The sequence below is a fragment of the Trachypithecus francoisi genome, unplaced genomic scaffold (assembly GCF_009764315.1).
Source record: "Trachypithecus francoisi isolate TF-2019V2 unplaced genomic scaffold, Tfra_2.0 Contig01440, whole genome shotgun sequence".
Lineage (NCBI taxonomy): Eukaryota > Metazoa > Chordata > Mammalia > Primates > Cercopithecidae > Trachypithecus > Trachypithecus francoisi.
The window spans coordinates 9,097,574-9,125,114 of NW_022681431.1; the positions used below are offsets into that span (position 1 = coordinate 9,097,574).

At 48.7% G+C, this 27,541-nt stretch overlaps 1 long non-coding RNA gene across 1 annotated transcript; it reads right to left on the minus strand.

Moving 5' to 3' along the window:
- Positions 1–13,043: 13,043 nt before the first annotated feature.
- On the minus strand, positions 13,044–27,286 carry LOC117092138. The gene is made up of 4 exons (XR_004440641.1): positions 27,272–27,286; positions 26,410–26,415; positions 15,846–15,849; positions 13,044–13,164 (listed from the first exon to the last, which is right to left on the minus strand). It is a non-coding gene; the product is annotated as an uncharacterized LOC117092138 (long non-coding RNA).
- Between the last annotated feature and the right edge of the window lie 255 nt (positions 27,287–27,541).

Consider the following 27,541-nt stretch of genomic DNA (forward strand, 5'->3'; position numbering starts at 1 on the left):
ACCACGCCCAGCCTGGAGGTGTGATCTTTTGGGATGTATTTAGGTCATGAGAGCTCCACCCTTATGAATGGATTAATGCATCTTAAAAGGGCTTGCAGGAGTAGATTTTTCTCTTCTGATCTTTTACCATGTGGGGACACAGCATTTGTCCCTTTTTGCCCTTCCACCTTCTGCCATGAAAGGATGCAGCAAGAAAATCCTCATCAGCTGCCAGTATCTTGATCTTGGACTTCCCAGACTCCAGAACCGTGAGAGGATAAACTTTTGTTCTTTAGAAATTATCCCATCTGTGCTATTTTGTTATGGCTGCACAAAACAGACTAAGGCTTTCCCATATTCACACCCACACCTACACTTACACACTAAAATGCACACACACACACAAACATATGCTCACTGGGCCAAGAGAGTCAAACAATATTACACCTTAGATGGAGTGAAAAAAACTAATATGGTATCACCTTCAAAGACTTAAAGGATGCAGGGTCATGGTCCCCATCAGATCCCCATATAAGCCATCAGCAAAATTAGATGACTCCTGGCAGATAACAATGGACTACTACAATCTTAACCCAGCAGTTACCTCAGTTGCAAGTCTTTATGCCAGACATCTTCAGTAGCATAGATCTGCACAGCCTACAGCACTTAGTATGTGGTTTACAATCTGACGAACACATTTTTTTCAGTCCCTCTCGAGGAAGATCAGAACAAGTTTGCATTCACTTGGCATACACAGCTGTCCATATGAATGGTTTTGCCCAGATCTATTTAACTCTTCTGCTCTCTGTCACCATACAGTTCAAAGGAACCATCTTTTTCTGAACATTCCACAGAATATCACACCGGTCTATTATACTGATAGCATCATAATAACAATTCAAATGAGCAGGAAGTGGCAAGTACTCAGAAGTCCTGGTAAGATATGTGCATCAGGGGTTGGAGATAAGCCCCACAAAGACTCAGAGACCTGCCACATCAGAAAAGCTTTTAAAGGTCCAGTGGTATGGGGCATATTGAGATATTTCTTCCAAGATAAAGAAGAAATCATTAAATCTTGAACATCCCATCTTTAAGACAGAGGCTTCATATTTGGTACCTTAAGACCTGGCAGATTCCAGGATGCTAGCAATATCTGGGGTAGATGACAATCTTTTGTGGAGTCTTGGTGAGATTAAGCAGGGGAGTTACAGAACAAACCCCTAGGATTCTAGAGCAAGACTGAACTATCTACAGTAAAACAAAACAAAACAAAAAACCTCACCACTCAAAAGGCAGGTTTAGGCATGCTATTGGGCTCTAGTAGGAACTAATCACTTGACCATGGGATATCAAGGAACAATGAGACCAGAGCTATCCATCATGGTCTGGGTATGTTTAGACTTGCCACATCGTAAGTTGTGTGGACACTGCAGAATTCCACCATTTAATGAAAACAGCACATTCAAGATCAATCCCTACCAGGTCTAAAGGACACGAACAGGTGATCCAGATCTCATGTCACCTACTTATGTTGCACCAATGTGTTTCCTTCAGCTCATGGTTGTAGGGAGTTCTCTGTTACCAGTTGATGGAGAAGGAAAACCTTGGGCCTACTTCACAGATAAGTCAACTCCATATTCTGGTTGAACCCAAAAATGTACCACTGTGTCCCAGTAGCCTGATGCAAGGGTAGCCCTGAAAGTCAGCAGTGAAGGGAAATCTTCCCATTGGAGAGGGCCTTGAACACTTGAACTGATCCCCAACCTGATGAGGTAGGAGAAGGACCCTAAGGTCATGACAGTCACATACCCGCAAGCAGTAGAGAACGGCATAGCTGGTTATGGTCAAGAGCCTGGAAAGAGCAAGATTGCAAAATGAGGAAAAATGGTGTGGATCCTTCTCAGTGCCCACTGGAGAGCATCCCCACAGAGCAGGCATTGAACAACCAAGCAGACAGGATCCTGAGGACATCAGCCCACTGCTGCCCTTAACCATCCCAGTGAATGAAGCTTTGATAACAGGTAAGGAGGCCCTGAGCCAGACAGCATTGAGTTACTTCTTACTGAGGATGGTCCAGCTAGTTCCAGAGATTCATATGCTCCCTCATTACCAATGCTGAACCCTCAGTTTGACACCATCCCTCAAGGAAACCACGCAGCCACTTCACGGCAAGTTGATGATGTCAGAATTCCTCACCCTGGAAGACGTGTTTTGTTCTTACTGCATTGACGCATATTCTAGGAACGCCTTTGCCTTTTGGACCCACAGTGTCTTGAATAGAACTAGTGTCCAAGGGCTCACAGAGTACTGGTTTACTATATGGGATCTTGCAATATATCACTGTGGGCCAAAAGATGCACCTTGCAGTGATAGAGGTGTGGTCGTCAGCACACAATCACAGGGCCCGGCAGTCCTGTCATACATCCATCTCTCAGAAGCCACCAATCTCATAGAGTTTTGGGTTGGCCTCATGAAGGTTCAGCTAAGCACCAGCTTGGTGATAACATCCACGGGGTTGGGACACTAGTCAAGATGCAATATACTGTTTGAACTAATGACTACTTCATGGTGTTGTATCCCCAGTGACTTAAATACATGGGTCTGAAGACCAAGGGCTGGCAGAAGAGGTAGCCCTTCTCAGCACCATTCCCAGTGACCCACCAGAGGAATTCATGTCTCTTGACCCTGCACCTTTAGGATCTGACGAACCTGATTCCAGGGTGGGGTAAATACCTGAAGCAGGAGACACAGTAAGGCTTCCTCTAATCTTTTTTTTTTTTTTTTTTTTTTTGAGACGGAGTCTCGCTCTGTCACCCAGGCTGGAGTGCAGTGGCCGGATCTCAGCTCACTGCAAGCTCTGCCTTCCGGGTTTACGCCATTCTCCTGCCTCAGCATCCCCAGTAGCTGGGACTACAGGCGCCCGCCACCTCGCCCAGCTATTTTTTTGTATTTTTTTTTAGTAGAGATGGGGTTTCACTGGGTTAGCCAGGATGGTCTCGATCTCCTGACCTCATGATGCACCCGTCTCAGCCTCCCAAAGTGCTGGGATTACAGGCTTGAGCCACCGCACCCGGCCGGCTTCCTCTAATCTTAAAGTGAGGGCTATTCCCTGATCATTTTGGGGTCCTCATGCCAGCATACCAGCAGGCAAATAAAGAAATTATTAAACCAGGAGGGAAAGTTGACCTGATTCCATGAGCAGTTAGGATTTTTGCTGCATCATGGGGGCAGAAAGGAACAGGTCTGGAATTCAGGAGATCCACTGGGGGTGCCGCTTGGTGCTTCTGTGCCCAGGGATAAGCATGAACGGGCAAGTCTCTCAACCAATGGCCTGACAAAGTCACAGTAGCCAGGGGCTCAGACTCTCAGGGATAATGGCTTGGTCCATCCCGCCAGGCAAGCAAAATGTAGCAGAAATGCTGGCTGAGTGCGAGGAGAACACAGAACTGGTTGGTGGTAAAAGAGCAACATGATGATTACCAATTACAGCCTCAGAATCAACCACAGCAGCAAAAACTTGGTCTCACTAGCCCTTCAGTTGTCTTTTTTATTCTATTAGGATCAGTCACATTTGAAAGAAACAGTCAGGATGCAGTCAGGTTAACTGGGCCATGAGGGGATCTGAGTAGTGCAAGGGGAGGACCGGGGTAGATGCTGTCAGTTCCCTGTCCATATTCCCCATGCACTTACCGTTCCAGTACACACCAACAGCATCCCTGCACCTGCAGCTCTCCCCCCGGAGCTCGCCTGAAGTGCTGGGGAATCAGGGCACCCAGAGGTGCTGATATGAGTGGAATGCTGATGATAGGGAGGTGTGGGAGGATTCACACTGGGTTTCCTCACCCTTCAGCATAATGTAATCATTTCACAATGTACATATATATCAAAATACCATGCTGTACACGTAAATAAACATAACTTTTTATCAACTAAGAAAATAACATTTTTTAGGTTACAAATTATCTATAGGGAAATTTCAAGCACGCTAATGGGTTAGTTTGATATCTGGGGCTCTTCTTGGTCTCCCTAAAATCATACCACATAGACAGCTACAACTCACTTATGCCTAAAGCACCTTTAGGGAGCCTTTGAGAACTCATGGCTCATGGATCCCAATAATGGAAGAAGATCCCACCATAAATCCAAACACAGAGGGAAGGGATAGAGGGAAACCCTTGAGGAAATGAGGAAAGAAGCAGTGAGACACCAAGAAGGAAGAAACCAAAGAGGAGGTGCCAGGGTAAGGGCTTGAGGGGAGAGAAAGCCAGGAGAGAAACTACACACAGTCACCCACAAGTAAACAAAACCTGCACATACATGCAGTCAAAGGAGAAGCATCAGCCGAGACCACAAATGAAATTTAAAGTTGTTATGGCAACCAGAACAGGTGGATGGGCACTTGTGCCCACTGAATTTACAAAATTAAAGTAAGCATTGCATTTGCTAACTAATTAAATAATGCCTTCTAAATATTTCTAAGTCCCCAGGCATGAGTTACAAAAGAGAGCAGGGAACGCGAAGCCAGAGCTCTCATTCATTTACTTCAGGGTCTAGAGAGCTGCCTCACAGGGTTGCTCTTACTGAGGAAGGTGGGGGCTGAGAGGGTCCGGGTCTAGCAAGTGGGAGTGGCAGAGGCTTGAGGACATCCCTTTGGTGACAGCAGGAAAAAGCCAGTTTTAAGCAAAGAGTAAGCAAAGACTCAGAACTCTCCCTTGGAGCCTCCCAGAGGACAAGTGACAGAGGCAGGGCCAGCCCACCATATGTGTCCTCGGGCCCTCAGGCCCAGCCATTCTGCAGTGCCCTCTCTCCCATCCAGAAGCAGGGCTGCAACAGAGGCACAGTGGGTAGCAACTGGATCCCAGAGAGTTGCAGAGCCCAAAGCCCACATCTCTGCAGAGACACTGGGAAGCTCAAAGAATCCAGTCAAATAAGGCAGCTGGCTGGAGGAGACAATTCTTTCAGATGTGGTGGGGGGGCGGGGTAGTGGATTGGCTTATTTTTAAGAAATAAAAGGAAAAGCAGCCTCTGCCAGGAATCAGATATGCCATCTTAGCTGCTCTTCCCTGGGGAAATAAATTACACATAACACTGTACACAAACACAGCTCCACACACAAACCCAGCTGGCTGAGCTGTGGCACTTGTCTCCTGGGGGAAATAAATTCCAATGTCTATATATCTCTATCTATAGATACATGCACAGAAAAGGTCACACCATGTCTCCTTCAGTGATCCTTTCGCTTGAAATTAAACAATAATTGTTTCCGTGTTTAGTGTCCTGCAAAGGGAAATCACCACTGGAGTAGCTCACCTAAACACAGGCACAGGCATCGCAGGCCTTCTTGTCATGCTCATGGGCAAAATAAGGCAGGGAACAGAGCCCCAGGATGCAGAGATGTGGGTGGCGTGCGCATCCCAGGAGACCCTGGTGCAAAGAACCCAGCCAGTGCCTGGGGACACACGAGTCACACCACAGGGAGCTGAGGCTACTCTGATGTTTTCTGTTTCCATGCTAGTGGTGTAATGGGGTGTGTGTGTGTGTGTGTGTCCATTCCCTCAGAACAGGACAGGTTCTCAGCTTCCTTCCACAACTGCAACCAGGCCAGCTTGCCACTCAAAGTTCCACTGAATTCGAAAGCTTTGGAGCTAGAAGTAGTCTCATTTTACAGACGAGAAACTGAAGGCTGGAAATGGTGACAAAGATCCATGTAAGCTCCATGAGGGCAGGGTGATGTGTCTTTCGTTTCCTGTTATAAAAGGTACCTGGCACGTGAGAAAAGAAAGAAGGGAGGGGAGAAAGAAGGGGAGACAGGAGGAGAGAAACACTGTGCACCCTGTCTCCTTGTGTGCTGTTCTCTCTCCTGAATCTGAAGCCTCTGTCAGAGTGAGCCACAGGGCACAGTAGCACCGTGTCAGGGGCTGGAGCAACCGCAGGGTCATGCTTAGATCCTGAGTGGAGTTGGAACTGTGGTCTTCGTGGCACCAGGGCATGTAGCAGGAATCCATCCAATCTGGAGGGATCTCTCTTCTCCTGTTGACAGAACCACATCCTTCAAGCCCCCCAGTGCATGACCCTCCCTGATCACTGCAGCCCATGCTGCTGCCCCCTTCCAGAATTCCTGCATCCATGTGCTGCCAATCATTGCCTTATGGGTGCCAACCCCCTCTCCCACGCAGGTCTATGCCTTGCAACAGACCACTGGTTGGATGTTTGCAGGTGTACACATCCAACCATCCATCTCATCTCTCCAGCAAGAGTAAGCATATGTCTGGAATGATGTTGCATGCATAGAAAGCCATCAAAAAATGCTTGGTGGGTTGATGGATTGATGTGTGAACCAACAGAAGTAGAGGGGATTTCTGGAGGATAGAAGTCGGACCCTAAGAAAGGCTCCTGGGAATACCCATTCTGGTTCTGCCATGGGTGTCTGCTCCGATTTGACGCCTTAAAACAGCTTCTGGTACATCCAGATTTGCAACATGGTTTTAAAATCATCATAGTCGTTTCTGCTTCTGCTCAGGAATCCCTCCAAGCTTCCTCTCTGCATATATGTCTAACGTCCTCTGGCACCGGCTCCCCCAGCCACTTCTCTGCCTGGCTGTGCTTCCTGGCTCCTCTTCTCACGTACCCTGTTTGAATTTGGCTTCAGGTGGTTCATCTTGCTTGGACCTGGGAATCTGCTGGGACAAGGCCGTCAGTGGTTGCTTGCATGGCTCCAAAAGTTGCCACTTGGGACAAGCACTTCACAGCCTCCATCCTGTGCCTAGAAGCCAGGATGCAGTCAGTCAGGGACCCCAGAACCCCTAGCCCCTGTGCTCAGGGGAAGGATAGACTGCTAGGACAAAGGTTCATTTGAGTAGGGAAATGGGAGAAACACCAAGCCCTTGGCATCCAGATCCGAATTAAGTGGTCCCTGCAGGCCCCCCTCAGTCACCCCAAGGCTGCTAGCCTTAGCTGTCTTGGCCAGGCTGCCTGGGTCCTGGTGGGGAGGGTTGCTCTTGCCCTTTTGCCAGCATGCTCATTCCAGTCAAACTAGGCCTGTCCTTCCCTATCAGTTTCTGGGTCAAGTCTCCAGGGAAGGGGGAAAGGAGAGGTCAAGACACAAGAGGAGATGTCACTTCTCATTGAAGTATAGTGCCAAAAGCAGGGAGGGGGGCTGCCATGGCAAGCCCTAACCCTGTCGTTGTTGCCTCCCATCCCTTCCAGACTCACAAGGGTGAAGAAAGGGGTGCATGAAACAGGCACAGTGGGGCAGCCTGTCACTTGCACACTGGTGATCTGGCATGAGCCAAGGCCAAGGTTGTATCTCATGACAGACCTGGACAAGAACCAGGTGGTGGGCGGTCCACTCATTCCATTAATTTTGCACATCGGCTCTGTGTCACGCTCTGAGGCTAAATGAGGAGCAATAATGGCCCAGTCCCTGCCCACAAGAAGCTCACTGTCTAGTAACAGGCCTCAGCAGTCCTGTGTGACAGATGTGTTGAGGAGGGAAGGGCACGTGCAGTGGGAGTCACGGGGGAGGGCAGAGGAATGCTGGCTCCTGGGACATCAAGGCCCACAGAACAAGGGGGCAGTCGAACACTCAGCAATGCAGTATGGGGGCTACAAGTATGAGCTTGGGAGGAGCACAAGCCTGGGTCTAAATTCTAGCTCCACACCTACTAGCTGTGTGACCTTGGGTAAGCAGCTTAGCTACTCTGTGCCTCAGGTTCCTTCTGTAAAATGAAGATGGGAAGATAAAATACCTAAGTCACAGGGCCGTGGTGAGAATTAAGTAAGACAGTGAGTGCATGAAAGCAGCTAGCCCAGAGTGAGCTCCCAGTCAAGGTCAGCTGCTACCATTGTCATTGTTAATAGTATGTTATCACTGCTGAGCAGAGTAATAGCCATAGTAGTGGTAGCTGCTGCTGTTGTCATTGCTGTTAACGACTAGCACCTGCAAAGTCTCTCAGCTGCTCCCAGTTGCTCCAGACCAGGGCAGCCTGGGTGAGGTAGTAAGGAGCAAGGATGAGGGACTAGGAAGGCCACTATTCTACAATCCTCAGGGCACTGGAGAAGCCCTCTGGATGGGGCCTTTGGCACAAGGAACGATATGGGAGCCCAGTCACTGGAGAACAAGGTCAGAGTCCGATTAGCTTGTAGGGTGATAATCTGGAATGACTTAAATCACTCCCTCCTGAGAGACATTGAGACATTGACTTGCTAGGGGGCTGAGAGGCCCCATCTATGGGAGAAGGGAGGCGACAGAGACAGAGCTCCTCTGAGGAAAGAGGGCATTCGCAGAGCATGACCTGGAGATGGGAAGTGGCCACCAGCATCTTGGACCACAGTCTTGACAGAGACCATCTGTTCCAAACCTCTTCACCTGTTCCCACTTTGGAGCAATTCCAAAGTCTGATTAATGCCCTGGATCTTCTCTCCTCCAGAAAATGCAGGTGTTATCTTTTGTATAAAAGGTCTATATTTTGTATAAAAGTCCAGGCTTGAAGGACTTCCATAAGGTCATGTACAATAAGAATTCCTCCAGGCACAGCACACCAGCAGCCAGGGACATCCACAGAAATGCTTACCTGTGGTACCAGTAACAAGAACACAAATGGCTTGCCGGGTGCCCACACTGCATGTCTCCTGCCAGTTTCTGAAGAATGACACCAAGGCAGCAGATATTACCGCCCGCTTGAGTATGAGGATATTCAAATGGCCTACGGTCCATGTTCACTCGATGATCTGCCAGGGCCTTTGGAGTCAGGCCTGTCTGTGGCAGACACTGCAAGGGATACTGGATCACGTGAACCCTCAAGGCTCTCATGGCTCACGGAAAAGCAAACATAAACACAACTAACCCCAAGCTACGGCGCAGGATAGCAGGGGTCCCCCAGAGGGACGGATGGATTCTACAGAAGAGAGCAATTCCACTGGGGGGTTCCCAGGGGCAGGATGAAGGAAGACTTCCCAGAAGAGACCCTGAGGCTTGAACCAGATTCCAAAAAGCATCAAGTTTTGTTGAAAGTAACTGTAGCAGAATTGCCAGGAACTCTATAGGACTTTTTTTGTTTTTTCTTTTTTTCTTTCTTTTTTTTTTGAGACGGAATCTCATGCTGTTTCCCAGGTTGGAATGAAGTGGTGCGATCTCAGCTCACTGCAACATCCGCCTCCTGGGTTCAAACAATTCTTCCACCTCAGCCTCCTGAGTAGCTGAGATTATAGGCACCCACCACCAAGCCTGGCTAGTTTTTTTTGTTTGTTTTTTTGTTTTTTTTTTTTTTAATGGAGATGAGGTTTCACCACGTTGGCCATGATGGTCTCAAACTCCTGACCTCAGGTGATCCGCCCATCTCAGCCTCCCAAAGTGCAGGGATTACAGGTGTGAGCCACCGTGCCTGGCCCTGTATAGCACTTCTGAAGAGAAAGGGTGCACTAACCACATTTTTCTAGTTTCTGCATTTGATGCTTTGACATCTCCGGGCCTTGCTGATACTGAAGGGCTGCCTCTCTCAGGGTTAGCAAATTCCTGGAGAGAGCGAACCAACCAATCCAGAGTCCACTCCTTTACTACTTACCCTATCATGTTCTTACACTTCACTCTGGACCTCTCTCCACCTGCCTGACTCACCCCAGGGCCAGGGACCAGACAACTAGGGACAGTCCCCGAGCCACAGAGCTGCTGTAACTATTCAAACTAGCCAGCTCTGGGCCTGAGCTGTCCCAGGGAAACCACTGTAAAGGCTCTTGGCCACGATTTTCCCTCCCGTCTTCTGCCTCGCAACCACCTCTGGTGTTTCCCTCCTGTGGCCCTGCATGCTGGACCTCCCTCCTTCTTCCTTCGTGACAGTCGTTTCTGTGTCTGGGTCTCATACATCTCTGATTAAAACAAATCCCAGCGACCCTTAAAACATGGGTCTACTTCCCTGAGGGAAGAAAGCCTGGTTAGGCTCTATCTCTAGATATCAATGAATGGAAGAAAGATGTCAATTTCTCCATGGGACCCACCCAGGAGTAAAGAGGAAACTGTAAGGAAGACAGGCCTAGCCCTGTCTACGTTTCAGCACGGTGCAGGAGGAGAGTCCAGAGGATCTATTGAAGACCTCTTCTAGCTGGGGAACTGCGCCAGGCTTAGGGAGATTCCTAACAGAGAGCTCTCAACGAAAAATCCCACTGCGTCCATTTAAAGGAAACCACGAAAGGCCAAAGCGTTATGCTTGGGAATCTTCCTAGGAGGAAACACCGTCAAACAGTGAGGGCGAGGACTGGCCCCTCAGTGCCTGTGACGATCTCTGGCATCAGGGACGGCCTTGCTGTGAACCAAATGTGTGCGGTTGAATCCCAAGACACAGGGCCGGGGGAGGCCACAGAGTCAATCATCAAACAGACCCAATCCCTGGGGCCTGTGAAGAGGAGAGGGTTTTACCACTTCTCCTGGCTGGAGGCTCAGGTGTGTTGTTTCCACAAATCCCTGCAGGCCCCAGTGAGAAGCCGTGGGCAAGATAGGCACAGGAAGGTGGTGGGGGCACTGGGTTTGTGCAGGGGGCAGCCAAAAGGATTCCATGCCCAGCACCAGGCCTGAACCCCCAGGGGCCTCAGGGAGGGGAAGAAAAGGCCCTGTCTGCCCTGCCTTGCACTGTGGTCCAGCTGGACTCGAAGGACAATCCCATGAAGTCAGCAGATGGAACAGAGAGCTGCAGGGCAAAGGCTGGAACACTAGGCCAGTCATGTTTCTCTAGAGTCAAAGCCACAGCGCTGCTTTTTCCCACTCCAGCCCCACAGCCAGAAAAATCGGCCCCTTTGTGCTCCCCAGCTAGAGGTCACTGGGGCATCTCCTCCAAGGCTCTATGTTTGGGGCTTGGACCCAGGGTTTCCTGTTGCCTGGGAGCCATCTGGCTCAACAGATCCCATTGTTTGGGATGGGGACAGGGCTGGAGGCCCTGGGGAGGCACTCAAGGTCCCAAATATTTAAACCCTACATCCTGCAGCACTGGCTGTGGCCTCACTCGAGGAGCATTCTCCTCACTCGAGGAGGCTCCCTCTGGGGGGATCCAAGCAGCAGGCTTTCTTCCATCAGCAGCCAGGGGACACCCACAAAATATGCTCACTGTGCCAGGAATGAGAATAAAAGTGCCTCACTGGATCACCAAACTTCATGCCTCTACTGTGTTCTCAGTTTAGATTTGCAATAGCCCTGGGAGGCAAGTGTCTAGCACCACAACCATGGCCTTGCTTCTGTCTGACTTAGAGCTATCACAAAATTCCTCCCTGCATTCACCCCTACCCTAGCCCTCACCATCTACCCCTGCCTCCAACCTGTGGCACAAGGCCTTTCCCTGTAGTAGCCTCAAAGCCCAGACTGGACAATGTCTTTGCTATGTCTTTTTGGCCTCTGCCCAGCAGGGTGGCCATATGTCCCATATACATAGAACAATCATTCTCTCCATCCTTTGTCCCAGTTTTAATATTAATAGCATTCCCTTTCACTTGCAGCAGCATCTTCTTTTGGAAGATAAATCATTTGACTGGCTTCCCTCATGGGTTACATTCAGAGGCTCCTACCTGCCCTCTACCTACAGAGGTCCTGAAACCTCAGCCCAAAGTGGCACCTCTTCCTGGGCTGGGTGTGGCACTTTCACTGTGCCCAGCCTCACTGGGGAACAGGAACCAGAGGGAAGGCATTATTCCAGTGAGTAAATGAGAACACTGAGGTCAGAGAGAATGCGATCTGCCCAAATCACTGAATTTGTTCACAGCAAGACTCAAGACTATGCAAGGATTCTACGCTGGATATATTTATTTCCACCACACCAGGCCATCGTCATGACCCTGCTTCCCACCATATCTCAGCTGCAGGCTGGGATGCCCTCTTGGGAATTGCCTTGTTGTCTGTCATTGTTCTTGAGTTGTTTCATGTATAACGGATTCTCTTGTCCCAGATGATAAAGTCACAGAGCCCAAGAGCGGTATCTTCTCCTTTTCTTGGCCCAGGTACAGAGGATCTGCTCAGGAAATATTTTCAGAATCCATTCGAATGTTGCTGAGTCCTGCAGGTTTAGGAAGCTCTCCAGAAGTGTAGCAAGACTTGTTTAACACTGAGGTGATATTGAGTGGTGAGAAGGCTGCTCTCTCTAAACTGCTTTTCTGCTCTTCTGCCATGACCTGTCCAGGCTGTCTGCACCAAGGCCACCTATGGCGAAGAACCACCCCCACCAAAAAGACCAAGAACCCACCATGGAGGGAAGAGCTTCATGGACAGTAGCATGGCCAGTTGCCATGGAGAAAGGTCCCAGGCCTGCATTCCAAATTTTTATGCCAAGATACCAAATCCATGCCAAGACTGGACAACTGGTGTCAAATTTGAGACAGACCACTGGGATAATGCCCCCTCTCTCTCCACCCACCGTAGTTTATACAAAAATAACTGATGCCGTGAAACAACCTGTAGACCTCCCAGCTTTCTCCACTGAATCCCCACTGGGTATGAGGCCTTGGGAAATGCTTCCCTCCCCTAAGCCTTAGGTTCCACATCTGTAAAATGAGAGCATTGGACTAGCCCAGTGCTGCCCAGTGGAAATGTCATGTGAGCCATGGATATAATTTTAAACTTTCTAGTAGCCACATTATAAAGGTGGGGGAAAGGTGTGGAATTAATCTTAATAATGTATATCATGAACATCATATATACCAGGAGTCCCCCACCCTCAGGCCACAGACTGGCACCTGCCCAGGGCCTATTAGGAACCAGGCCACACAGCAGAAGGTGGGCAGCAGGTGAGTGAGTGAAGTTTTGTCTGTATTTACAGCCACTCCCTATCACTTGCATTATCACCTGAGCTCCGTTCCCTGCTACATCAGCAGCAGCATCAGACTCTCATAGGAGCGTGAACTCTATTGTGAACTGTACATGTGAGGGATCCAGTTTGCCTTCTCCTTATGAGAATCTAACACCTGATGTCACTGTCTCCCAGCACCCATAGATGGAACTGTCTAGTTGCAGGAAAACAACCTCAGGGCTCCCACTGATTCTACATTATGGTGAGTTGTATAGTTATTTCATTATATAATATAATAAGAATAGAAATAAAGTATGCAATAAATGTAACGCACTTGAATCATCCTGAAACCACCCCTCACCCCATCCGTGGAAAAACAGTCTTCCATGAAACCAGTCTCTGGTGCCAAAAAGGTTGGGGACCACTGAAATGGAAAACATGTTATCATCTCAACACATCATCAATACAAAAATTAATGAGATAATTTTAAATGTTCTCATACTGAGTTTGAAATCTGGTATGTATTTGACACTGGCATCACATGCCAGTTCAGACCAGTCCCACCTCAAATGCTCAGTAGCCACAATGTAGTGCCAAGTGGCTGCCATATTGGATGGTGCAGGACTAGATAACCCTAAGGACCCTCCTAGTTCAGATAACTTGGGATTTCGTGATCATGCCTCTATACTTTGCCTGACAGCAGATTCCCATCACCAGGCTCTGCCCACCTGCTCTCAAGGAGACAAAACTCTACCACCTGGGCAGCCCATGCCATCTTTTGTCACCCAGTGCTGACCTTCTGCTCTCCAGATAGGAGGCTTGGCTTACCTGGACCCACGTTCCAAGCCACAGGGGTCCTGCCCCAGTGCCTCTCTCAGCCCAAAGTATGAGCTTGGTTTCCAAGTCCAGGCTTCCTTACCACCCACCCTGCTTGGAGCTTCTCTCCAAGTCAGTGGACAGCTAAAAGAGAGGCAAGGGCTCACATATGTGGCAGTCTTCCCCTTGGGCAATTCCTACGGGTGTTTGTTTCATGCCAAGCATGTGGCAAGTTCTATGCCAAGCTTGGGGGCACCAAAGAGAGCTAGATGGTGGTCCTGTGTTCCCTTAAGACCCTAACCCTGATGTGCGTGGGATAGACAGCTGGAGGATGGCACAAAACAATATATGCTGAAGTGTTCAATCAGATACCTCATTGTCAGAAGCGTAGAGATGGGGGTCTCAGCAGGAAACAGATGGTACACTCAAGCTGGATAATTGAGGAGAGTTTCATGAGAATGCTATTTTGAAATATGTGGGAAAGGTTTAAAGAAATCCACAAAGGATGACATGTACAACTCTCCTGGGCCTGAAGAGTCCAGAGGAAGGAGAAACTGAAGAACCAGAGAGGATGGTGGCATGGAGAGGTCCACTTAATAAGAGCTGTAGCAGCTGAGGCAACCACTCAGGGAATGAGTAAGCTCCATTCACTCTCCTCCCACCCTCTGATCTCTATTTGGGTCATTCCATTGGCTAAACCCAACCTGAGGCCAAAGACAAAGGAGTCTATAGGGGTGGGCCTCCCAGAGCACACAGCAGGGTAGGGGTGAGCATGGGGGGACCAAGAGAGGATACCCAGACCATGGACTGATATGAGAAAATCACAGGTGGTAAGTATGAAAGAGGTTAGAGTTACTTCTTCTCTGCTGGGGAAAGCAGGGCCAGGTTTGGATCCTAAGGGATGAGTGTGCTTTGGAGAGATAAGAAAGGAGGACTCTTCAGCTTGGATGACAGAGTCAAGGGCAGATGGCCTGAGCAAAGTCAAACAGTTGGAGATCAGTGTGAAGTCCTCAGAGATGGGGTAGCCATGATAAATCGCTGCAGGGACCTCGAAGTCCCCCTTTCCTCACCAGCTCCGAGATCCTGAAATCCCAGGCTTCCTTCCTGGAAAGAATAGATGTGAACCTTGAAAGGCTGAACTTGAACTGGGCCCCAGAAAAAGGCAAGGAAGGCTATAGACATTCAGAGAGGAAAGAGAACAGTCGATGCCTGATGCTTCCACGGTGAAGTCTGAGAGATAGCAAAGCAGTAAAGCTGCTCCACGGACTAGTATGGAAGAGTAAATAGTCTGGTCTCCAGATACAGCCAGGGAGGATAGGGGTCTAATAGGTATGAGAGTAATAACTAGAAAAAGCATGAGTATGAGTATAGCACTTTCCATGCAATCCTTACATAAATTAGCTCATTTGATTATCTCAACAGCCATATGGAGGAAAAGAAGGGAGCTAGGGAAAGAGGGACCAAATGCAATGAACACCAAATATGTGCCCAGCACCGTATGTAACATTGTGCACTTCACAGGTCTACAATCCCATTATTCCCATTACACAGAGAAGAAAACTAATGATCAAAGGAAGTAAGTGATTTGTTCTAGGTCAGAGAGTCATCAAGTGAAATGGGACTGGGACCCAAGCTCTGAATCTAAATCTCTACGTCTTTTCCACATTTGTAAAATAATGAGAGAATAATGCAAGCCAGCATCAAATGACACCCTGGATACCTATTACTTTACGGGAGGGCAGAGCACTGGGTGATTGAGGCATCATTGTTACAGGCATCGGGGGCAGAATTTGGGCTGCAGACAACAGGTGGTGGAGTTCAGAGAACTGTAGCCTAGAAGAATGGACAAGAGTCAGTTTCATGTTAGAAGCAGGAGGACCTTGCACACCCAAGTCAGGTTTCTATGGAAAACAAACTTCCTCTTCTGGGAGCCTTGATCTACTCTCTTTCCTAAGCATAATGGGAGGCCCCCACCCCATCCACCCCCTCTGACAGGTCACGATAGGGAGCTTCCCCCACCACCCAGTATAGCACTCACCATCCAGATTTCTGTCCCATGCAGAAAAACAAGATTGCAAGTATACAGGAAGACATATAGGGTTTAAAGTTAGGGTCTGTGGGTCCTGCCAGCCAATCCCCGCTGGCCAACAGAGCAAAATGATACATAAGCTCCAGGTCACTCTGTCCCACCATCAGGCATGGGGAAGGGGCAATGACACACACATTCTGCCAAGGCCCATTGCATCTGTATCTTAATTATAAAAAAAAAGAATGCTTCTGAGGATGGACCTTCCTATTTGTAACATCTTTGGTTTGAAAATTCAGGTCATCATTTCTTATTTAGGCTGTGTCTGTAACAGAAAAGCACCAGATGGGGAGAGGGTCAGCCAGTGTTCCTGGCGGTTTCATGACTGATTTAGCCAATATGGTTTGTCTGAGCCTATGTGATCTGGTATTTAAAAAAGGGGAGTAGGAGGGACAACAGCAACACGAAAAAAGGGAATAAATGGATCGGACAGCTCTATGACGCACTGTGAAGGTGCATTCAAGGAGCAGCATTGGGATGGGGAGGGGCGGGGGCCTCCAGGGCTCTGAACCATGCCCCAGTGCACATCACAATCACCTGCAGAGCCCCTAAGTAGTACCAATCCTGGACTCCACCCTCAGAGATTCCAGTTTACTGGTCTGAAATGGGGCCACAAACTAATAGTTTTTAAAAGTGCTTCAAGTACAGCCAGGGTTGAAAAAACACCAATATTAATCCAATTATACTTTCTCTGAAGACCCCCACCCCGCCCCTCAGCTCCTTTCTCCTTCTTCCCCATGCCTAGTTTCTGGGGTCACCGATCAGTACCACTGCTCTCCAACAAGGAAAGTGACCAACCATCCTGCTTCTTAAACCATAAGCCCAGCAGCATCCCAGGAAGCCCCTAGCCCCAGACAAACTGGAAGGACCAATTCTTGGGTTGCCACCTCTCCTGAGCCTGACAATCCCAACCTTTAGAGATGATGAAGAGCTCAGAGCCTGCCTTCCTCTTTGATCTTTCCCGATCATCCTAAGCCCCAGGGACTGTTATGAGAACCCCAGAGCCCACCAGCCCTGGGTCCCCTCCTGCTGCCCTAGCCTGGGGCACTGCACACATTTGAGAAGGGACACAGGTAGGGCCCAGTGCCACCTGGTTGATGCCCCGGTCTGATTTGCCCCACATCTGAAATTGCACTGTTGGTGCTAATGTGCTACTTCCAGTGGTCCTGGAGTTCTAAATTCAGAAGGCATTTACTAAGTAATATTCGTATTTATTTGTGAAATTATATGGACCTTTATAGCACACTTACGAAGACGAATAAATCCCTACTCACATGGCCCAATTTGTTGTTCTAACCTGACACTTCCGTGTCATGATCACCTTTCTTTCAGCTGGTTATGGCCAAGGCTGTTAGGGATTTATTAGAGGCATTTTATAATGTGCTTTACAAGACGTTGTTGAGGCTGTGGCTTTGTTTATGGGCAAGAGGGGGAGGGATGGAGGAAAAGGGTGGGGGAGTGGGGAGAGAAGGAAAAAGAGGGCACTGCAAGCAGGTGACAGAATGAGCTTCCATGCATCTGGAAGCATCATCCAGGGATGAGTTTAATAAAAACCCTCCTTCCAGCCTCCATCCCCACCTCCCGCCCCAGCTCACCCACCACTTGAAAAACTTAGATCTCTCACTTCTGCAATATTATTGATCTTCAGAGGTGGAAATTTTTTTAAAGACACAGACATCAAGGAGATTTTAAGATAAGACTAGGGATGAAGGGACCTCCTTCATAGCCAGTGAAATATCAGACAGTTTAGCTAGAAGTGAAGTTTCCACCCTCTGGTTCTTTCTACCAAAAGGAGAAAGCAAATGGGAGGCAACTTTTGTCACGGTCTTCCATACCCTTTCTGAGGGCCGAAGACAGCTCCTTTAGTGGCCGGCTCACCCTTTCCTAGCAAGGGTTAGACTGAATATGGCTGAAGTAATCCAAATGGAGAGCCCCAATGTTCACTTAACAAACATTTACTGAGTTCCTTGAACAGGGGCGCTAGATGGGCAAGTCAAGGTTTGCACCTAGGAAGTAAGGTATGTTTGCAGGCTCACTATGGTTAGCATCTACTAGATTGGATGATGTCACAGAGACATGAAGAAAGATCAACAGGAGCAAAAGCAGAAGCCACAGTTTTCTGGATCGTGGAGAATCAGACAGTGCTCCACTCATCTTTGAGCGAGGCCTTAAGAGAAGAAATAAAGCTTTCCAGGGAGAGACAGGCTTCCCATCAGACAGCAGCCTGCAGATGGCGGCACCAGTGCTTGGAGCTAGTTGCTCATTCCATAAATGGTTGCTTAGCTTGGTCAGGTGCCAGAGGCTTTTCCAGGGATTGGAAGACAATGACGAATGAAGCAGACAAGGCCTTTACCCTTGTGGGGCTAATGAAGTTAGAGTCCAGGGGTTTGAGCTGAGACCTGGAGCCTGGAAAGGAGCCAGCCAGGCAAAAACTGAAGAACACAAAGGAAGTCCAAAGGTTCTGGATTAAGAACAGGAGTGAGTCCATTGTGGCTGCCAGTGGTTCAAAACAAAACTGAAAAGGTCGCCCAGAACCGGAAGACTATGGCAAGGAGTGCGCCTTTTATTCTAAGGGAAAAAAATAAGTGTTTCATTTAGCATTTTCAACAGCGCATTGGCCCAGTGCCCATGGACACACCCAGCTCCCAGATCTTCCTTTCTCTAAGTAAATGGCTCCAACACTTCTTGGAATACTGGCTGATTCTAGGAGTTGGGCAGGGAATACACCAGATGAGCCCACAGCACCTTCCAGTACCAGAAAGCAAGGACTTACTAAACAGAGGGAGCATGGCCAAGTGACACAGGAGCCAACCCGAAGCAGCTCCCCAAGGCCAAAGCTGGAATGCTTTGCACAGTAAGTAAATAAAATAGTATTGAATTGTGACCCAAGGTATGCTGCAAATACTCATGGGTCCACATTGATATAAATACATGATGAATTAATAAATAAATGAATGGATGAGTAAGTGAGAGAGCAGAAACAGATCTCCCCTATAAAACTCCAAATAATTTAGTAGACACTCCCCACTCCAGGTCATGGAGTTTAATTTTCTTCTCTCCCTGCCCCTTGAATGTGATCAGCTCTTGGTGACCTGTTTCCGAAGAGTCGAGCGTGGGAAAAGAGCAGGAAAGGTAGCTGCAGAGGAGAAACCTGGCAAACACAACCTTAGCCCGGTGACCAAGGCCAAGGTGCACAGTGAAACACATCGCTGATGCTAGGTAGCCTTCATGTGACGTGAAGAGAATAGCACTTCTCCTCTCCAAAACCCATAACTCCAGCCTAAACATAAGAAAACCATTGGACAAACTCAAATTGAGGGGCGTTGAACAAACTGCCTGACCCTTACTCCTCAAAACAGTCAAGGTCATCAGTAATGAGGAAAATCCAAGACGTTGTTACAAGGAGACATGATGACTGAACGTAATGTGGGATTCCAGCACAGAAAGAGGACTTTAGGAAAACTAGTGAAATCTGAATAAAGTGTGGAGTGCAATTAACAGCAATGCACCAATGTTGGTCCCTTAGTGTGATGAGCATACCTTAGTACTGTAAGATGTTCACAATAGGGGAACCTGGGTCAGGGGTGCCTGGGAACTCTCCACACTACCTTAGAAACTTTTCTGTAAACCTAAAACTAATGTACAATATTTAAAATTTTTTTTCAAAGATCCTTGGGCTGCCATGTACAGATTGAGTTCTTGGGGAGCAAGAGTGGAAGCTAGTGGTTGTGACAGTGGGGATGAGAATGTGGGCAGTGTTGGGGTGTGGACCTGCCCAGGAGACTGGTGTGAAGAGGAGGAAGACGGGGATCAAGGATAACCACTGGTGTTCAGCTTAACAACCAGGGGAGGATCAGGTTGTAGGCAGGAAACACGGATCCAACCCAAGGCTCATTAACCTTGCGATGCTTGTTACACATCCAAATAGAGTGTCTGTCACATAAGTATTTGGATGTATAAATCTGCAACTTGGGGAGATAAAGGAGCTGAGGATATAGGCATCTATCAGCATCCATACTGTATCTAAAGCAATAAAACGTGATTCATTCTTCCAGCAGATGTTCTCTGAGCACCTACGTGATTGCCAGGTTCTATTCCAGGCTCTGGAGTTAAAGCAATGAGCAAAGTGAGCAAAGAGGAGGAGGCAGCCAGACGGATGGAGGGAAGCTGCAGTCTCAGGCAGTGGCTGGGGCTAGGAAGAGAAAAGAACAGGAGAGAAGTAGGAGCAGAGAGTTTGGACGGGGTGATCTGGGGGGAATTCTCTAAGGAAACTGCATTGGAGCAGAGACTTGAACAACATGTAGAGAAGAGCTACATGGATACCCAGGGAAAGAGTATTCCAGGCAGAGGGAACAGCAAATGTAAACGCTCCAGTGTGAGATGGGTGATCAAAATGGGAGCTGCCAGCACATAGCTGTGTACCAAAAGGAACTGTCCCCAGAGAGCAAGAAACTGGTGATTGGAAAGTGGCCACATAGACAGAGGGAAGTTCTGAAGGTCACAGAGCACCCTTGGGAGCTGGCCTTGGAGACAGCCAGGGACCTTTCTCCAGGCTAATTGGAAGGAAGGCAGAGTGTGGTGTGCAGATCTTCAAGCTAATGGGAAGGAAGGCAGAGTGTGGTGTTTAGAGGCTGGCCACCTAGCAGATTTGAAGGCAGAAGCCAGCAGTGATTTCTGGGCCAAGGTTGGGGGTGGGGAACAATATTTGCTTTGAAAAGATAGTTTGGACCCTTTAGATGGAAGATGGGAGGAAAGGCAGAGGCCACAGCTCAAGAGAAAGGTAATGAGGTCCTGAGCTGAGGGCTGCAGGGGGTTGTATGAGTTCCTGCTTGCTGCTGTAACAAATTACCACATATTCAATGGCTTCAAACAACACAGATTTATAATCTTACAGTTCTGGGGGTCCGATGTCCAAAATGGGTCTCACAAGGCTAAAATCAAGGTGCCTGCAGAGCTGTGTTCCCTTCTGGGTGCTTTAAGAAAGAATTCATTTCCTTGCCTTTTTCAGCTTCTAGAGGCTGCCCACATTCCTTCACTTGTGGCTTGTGGCCCCCTTCCAACTTCAAAGCCAGCAGGGTAGATCTTCCAATCTCTCTCTAACCCTCCTACCTCCCTACTCCACATTTAAAGAAATCTTGGGATTACACTGGGTTCACTCAGATAACCCAAAACAATCTCTATTTTAAGGTGAGCTGAAACCTTCATTCCATCTGCAACCTTAATCCCCACCCTTGCCATGTAGCCAATGTAGTCACAGGCTCCAGGAATCAGGACATGGACATCTTTGGAAGGGCCGTTATTTCACCTACCATAGGAATGGATCAAGAGCCTGTGCAAGGAAGTACAATAACTGAATTTAGCAAGGTTTAGCAAGGAGGGTGGCATCCCTGCCTGTTGGTGAGGGGTGGGCATTCGGGAATCAGACAGATTGGGTGCATGCCCCATCTCAGAAGCCCACTAGAAGGCAAAGGGCAAGCATCCAACCCTCTCCAGGTCTCAGGTTTCTCATCTGTTAAACGAAGGTAGCAGCATCTACCTCGCAGAGTTTCTCTAAGGATTAAAAATTAAATCCTGACACAACCTGCTACCAAGAGGAGATCAATAAATAGTAAGTATTGATATCACTGGCAACAAAGCTATTGGTATTGTCAAGGGGCTGCTGGGATGAAGAGAAAGAATGCAAAAAAGCCACTTGGGTCACTCAGCTGGGCCACTGGCTGAACAGAGTGAAAGAAGTCAATGAAGGAGAATCCAATAAGGAAAGGATAGGCAGAAAATAAGTGCAATTTCCCACATCTGGGTCTGGGCTTTCAAGGGACCCACTGAGGAGCCGTGTCACTTTGGGTGAGTTACCCTGGCTTTACTGCCTCACCCTTGCAGTCCTGCCTTGTAGGATAATGATAAAGACTAAACACAACAACCTTTGTCAACAGAGTACAGTGCCTGGCACACAGCACACACGCACTTAACAAACAGCTATGGTGTGTGCTATTATCCAGGAGGCGGTTCAATGTTACCCCACCGTGGAGCTCAGGGAAAAGTTTGAACTGGACCTGAGGAAATTGGAGAAACACATGGCTGCAGCCTGCAGTTGGACAATAACAGCCTAAAGTAGGCTCAGTGCCACTGGTGGCAGCAAGTCCCCACTCACAGTCTGTCCTTGCAGCACAGACCACAACTCGCCATGGGAACAGCAGGGACATGGACGGATGCACAGGGAGAGGGCCACCAGGACTTGCCGGCGACTCAGCCGGGGTCACCCAGGCGAGGCCAGTGCCCCTTCTCTGGGCTCACACAGCCAGGATGCAGGAGCCGGCTGGACACCCGCATGGCACTGTCATTATGCCCTGCTTCCCTGTCTTCCCCAGAAACCTGTTGGAGGAAGGAGCAGGAATTCAAGAGCAGCCTTAGGGTTTCATGAGACTGTGAGATGCTTCCAATCAGATAGAGGAAAGCTCTATTTTTTTCTGCAGGTCAATGACTTTTAATAATTCTCTACAGACTTAGACATCCAATTAAAACTCCTCAAGGGCAAACACTGGGCCTCAATCATCTCCAGGTACCAAGAACCCAGTACTGGGCTGCATTATTAGGGATTCAAAGGAAGAAAAGGAGGGAGAGAAAAAGAGAAGGAAGGAGGGAGATAGGCTAGAGGAGAAGGAAGGAAGGAGGAAGAGAAGGACGATGGAAGGGAGGTAGGAAGATGGGAAGGGATAGAATGAATGAAGACGAAAATTTTGTGGGGGTTTTTCTGAGCCTGGAGAAAGCATTTTGAGTGCCTCAACTGTTATAAATAAACAACTCGGCACCTGTTCCCTCTGCCAACTGATCATAGGCATCTTGATGTGACAGAACTGAGTGGCCAGGCCAAGGTCACACTGGGGGTTTTCCTGAGCCAGCGCTTAACCCAGGACCTAAGTCCCCACTCACCCAGCCAGGCCAGTCCTTGAGCCAAGCTGGAAGTCCCCAGAGGTTTAGGCGGAGCTACAGAAGTGTGGAGAGGACAGCAGAGACCAGAACCCCCACAGAAGCCACAGGAAATGCCCCTGCCACTTCTCCGATCAGAGGCAGCACCATCCCCAAGGTCAGCGACTGCCGTAACCCATCATCCGGGTCCTGGAACCAGCCTGGGGCTTTGCAACTGCTATTTCTGCAAACCACTACTGTTTATTCTCTAGTTTATTCATATTGTGTGTATCATTATTATCATTACTGCAATTTTCAGTTTTCTTCATCCTTCCTTTGAAAATGATGCCATAGGGAAATCATTTTCCTTTAACCAGTTGGCCGGGTCCATGGAGACCCAGAACACGCCACTGAACTGTGCAGAAATGGATCATTCCTCCTTCTGACTCAAGGCTCCAGCCACCTCCCAACCCCGACCTCTGATGTTCCTGTCTCCAGGCTGCCTGTCACAGGGTGGAGCATGATGACATTCCAGGACTTTCTAAAGAGCTTCCACCCAGACTCAGAATTCCCTCCCCAACCCTGCAGGCTTAAATCCTATGATGTAAAGGAGCAAATACACCAAGCCCCATTTAGCAGATGGAAAAACTGAGGCATTATGCACTGCCTCTGCTTCCCTGAGCTGCGGTTGGGAAACAGCTTCTCCTCCTTCACTCCCTTCACACTCTGAGTCATATTTCCTTTTCTCCTTGCCCCTAAAGGCTCCCAAGTGGCACCCACGCCTACTCTGGTATGGCCTCGTCTGATGTCTCCAAACCCAGAATTGGGTGTGTCAGTCGGGCGTAGTGACTCACACCTGTAATCCCAGCACTTCAGAGACCAAAGTGGGCAGATCACTTGAGGTCAGGAGTTCAAGACCAGCCTGGCCAACATGGCAAAACCCCATCTCTACTAAAAATATAATAATTAGCCAAGCATGGTGGTGTGCACCTGTAATCCCAGCTACTTAGGAGGCTGAGGCAGGAGGATCTCTTGAACCCAGGAGGTGGAAGTTGCAGTGAGCTGAGATCGCACCACTGCACTCCAGCCTGGGCAACAGAGCAAGACTCCCTTTCAAAAAAAAAAAAAGAAGAAGAATTGGGTGTGCTGCTCTGACTTTCCAAACAAGTTGGAAAGGGTTGGAACCTTTATCCCATCCTATCCACAGAATGTGCGCCATCCTCTCAGTGACCACAGTCAGCCACCCCCAGGTGTGACCAGCACCAGCAAGGCCCCCGCAGGCCTATGTTGGGGACCATGAATCTGGGCTGCCCTGGTGGCGGTTGTATTAAAATGTACCTGCAAGATTTTAATTGAGGTGATGAGTGATGGCACACAGAGACTAATTCCACTGAAAGATTTTATTGCTAGTCCCAGCTCGCCTAAAAATGGGAGGCATTGCCAGCCATGGCCATGCAGGCAAGCACTTGAATCAGGCAGGAGGCAGAAGCCAGCACCAGGAAAACAGAGGCCACACCTCTATCACAAGGCTCTTGGGAAGGCAAGGTGGGGCAGCATGGGCAGGCCCCGGGCTGGCTCCTTTGAATAATGTCAGTGGGCTCTGGGTATAAGGGTGGTCCCTAGCTGCTCGGTACCTGACCCTGGAGTGATTCAGGGCAGGGAAATATTGCTACGTGGGGAAGAGTTAGATAAAGGAGATGATTAGGAAGATGGGCTCGGGAATGGCTGGCTTGGACATGAAGGGTGTGTTCACAGGCAAGCTGTTTACCGTCTCTAGGAATCAGCTGGCCCTGGGGGAAGCCGTCTCTCCCCAGCCCGCAAGGCCCCCACCAAATGTCAAAACATCAAAAAACACAGAAAATGTAAAAACGTGATGAATACAGCAGAGAGGGAAGGAGAGGACAGAGGACAGTCCTGACTCTCGTATCCACACCATCCCAAACGTAAGAAGTCAGCCTTCCTCAGCCCCCAGCTGCCCCCATCCCCAGGCAGAAAGCAGCCCTTTCACGCCAGTTTTCCTTCACAGGCCTCCCTGAACTGTTGTTTCTCTTTGGCCTCACCTGGCTAAGATAGCAGGGGCGCAGGCAGAGTGGAATGCAGGGAGATGGACACAGTCTCTATGGGTGACTTCATCCTGTACTCCCCATGGACCTTCCAAAAGCCAGACATCCCCAGTAAAGAGTGTCTCACACACATCCAGATATCATGAGTGCTTAAGGACACAAGAGTCTCTATGGGGGGCCTGCCTCTGCCCTGGCCCATCCTCATCTCCCCGGAAGTCCCATGCTGCCGTCAGGGGTCACATGTGAACAAGCCCCCAAGACTGGCTTGCTACCCACAGTGCCTTCTTCTCAGCAGCCTGGCGGGAGGGGCGGGCACAGCCACACATGTGAAAACCACCATGGCTTATGCACACGTGGCTCCAGGAATCCAGAGGCCCTGCTGCCTGAGCGCCTTTATCTCTCTGTCCCCTGCCAGCTAATGCTGACAGCCCTCTTTAATTCTTCTTTCCTTTCGCATCAAGTCAGGCTCAAATGCCCACCTCCCTTTATTCTTTACAAAATGTGATTCTTTTCTTTATGCTAAGAAGGTGTTGTCTTTGAAGCAAAGCCAACTGGGGTGCAACTCATCTCCACAATTCTTTCAAAAGTCCCTAAGTCTCTCCAAGCCTCAACTTCCTCATTTGTAAAATGGGAATGGGCCAGGCATGGTGGCTCATACCTGTTGTCCAGCACTTTTGGAGGCCAAGATGGGCAGATCACTTGAGCCCAGGAGTTTTGAGACCAGCCCGGGCATCATGGTGAAACCCTGTCTCTACCAAAAATACAAAAAAATTAGCTGGGAGTGGTGGCACATACCTGTAGTCTCAGTTACCCAGGAGACTGAGGTGGAAGGATCATCTGAGCCTGGAAAGTCGAGGCTGTGGTGAGCTGGGATGGCACCACTGTACTCCAGTCAGGGTGACAGAGAGAAATCCTGTCCCAAAAATAAATACATAAAAATAACTAGAATGGCAATAATGATTTTACCCTGTGGGATTGTCGTGATGATTCACTGAGAGCATATGTGAAGTTCCTGGTACAGAGTTGATAACACACACAAAGGTAATGGTAGCCTGCATGCTCCTAAGCCCATTGAAGTACCAGAGCTGAAGGCCCTTGGGGTTTGGGGAGAACACAGCTGGATCTCTGAGGACACCAACGGGCCTGCCCATGAAGAAAAGGCCTGGATAGGAAGGCTGGGACCAGGGGCACATGCTCCTCTTCCCAGTTCAGCTGAGGATGTTGCTACTACCTGGTCTTGCCCAAAGAGACCTCCCCTCAATGAGAGGCATCCGCTCATGCTCATTGGATGGCTCTCTAACAATACGGCTAGCCCAGACCTAAGCAGGGATCCCAAAACACTGGATAACCACCCAGGTATTGGGACTAAGGATGCATCATGTTTATGTGTGACACAACCCAACAGGATAAGAATTAATGATTGTCTTTGGCTGGCAAATTGCACATCAACAGTGCAGAACGGATGATATAATTGCACAGTGTGCCTAACTATAAACTACAGTGGTGATAATAATTGGATTAATTAACCTGGAAGACACTGAACACAAAGGAATCTATGGTCACTAAACAGCTGCCATAGAACCTGGAGGCGGGGGAAAGGGAGACGGTCGGTCTGTGTCAGCAACAAGGAGCCTGTTAGCATGGTGGCTGCAGTTGTCCTCACACAGGGATGACATGTCTATTAACCATCAGTCCCTGGAAGAACTGTTCTGTCCTCCTAGCTGAAGATGCCAAGAGCTGAGGGATCCCCAAGGTAGAACCTCTCTTTTAAAAGTTCCAGCGATATTGGTAGCAGAACTGGAGACTTGCCCAGAAATGAGCCAACAAGGATGACTGTGCTGCTCATCTCTTTGTGTCATTGGCATTGTTTTGGTGCCCCAGCAAAGGCTGGAGACACAGGGGCATGCTGCACATTATGGTGATGAAAGAGGCAGCTGCCTGTCCTTGCAAATGCCTCACAGCAGCAAAGGTGGTTGATCTGGTGGTGACAAGATCAACCACCAGATTGCTAGCCCCTCCAAGCAAACGCTTTCCCTGGCTAGGTTGTCAGCATTGTCTTAGCACCACAATCTGTTCTCAGCCTTGCATGCAGGACACACCCAAGCCCACAACTTTCACCCCTAACCTCTTCCAATCTCTTCAACACTCTAGTCACGCCAAGCAACAGGCAAAGGGGACCAGACGTCCAGAGGGTCCTTGTTCCAAACAGTCACCTTGACTTCTCCTCTCCTTCAGGTCCCAATGATATCTCCTCCACCTTGTCCTCCTCCTCAGGGAAGTCTCCATCTGGACAAGGGCAGCTGTCACAGAATTGGTCTGTACACCTATTGCTCCAGCACGAGGGCCCGGCCACCTGGCTATAGGACTCAACAGCCTCATGTACACTCAGCACGTTTCCCAGTCAGAGAGTCATCTCCTCCAGGTAGGCACGGTATCTTCTGCTCCTCGAATAGTTTTGGGCACATCATAGGTTTTCTTTAAACCCTTATTAAATGAATGAATTATAAATAAAAGGCCCTTAGTGGATTGCCCTCTATCTGCTGAGCAGTGTCACTTTCATTTAATCCTCACAACAACCCTGCAAAGTAGATATTATTATGCCTCTTTACAGATAAGGAACCGAGAAGCAAAGAAATTAATTAATCTGTTTAAGGTGCTACAGCTGGAAAATGGCAGGGCTGGAATGTGAGCTGAGATCTTCCTAATCCCACGGCACCTTTTTTCACTACATCTTGGTTGTGGCAAATAGAGTTTTACTTGCAATTTCAGTTTCTATAAACTAGGGAGATGGTGTCTAACAACACAGACATTAGAATACATTCTACTGCACCAAAAGTGTTGTGAGCCACAGAGATAATTATAGGAGGGCTGCAGATTGTCTGTTTCCAGAAAGTTCAAAAAAATCTTGCTATGGTTTCAGTGTTTCCCTC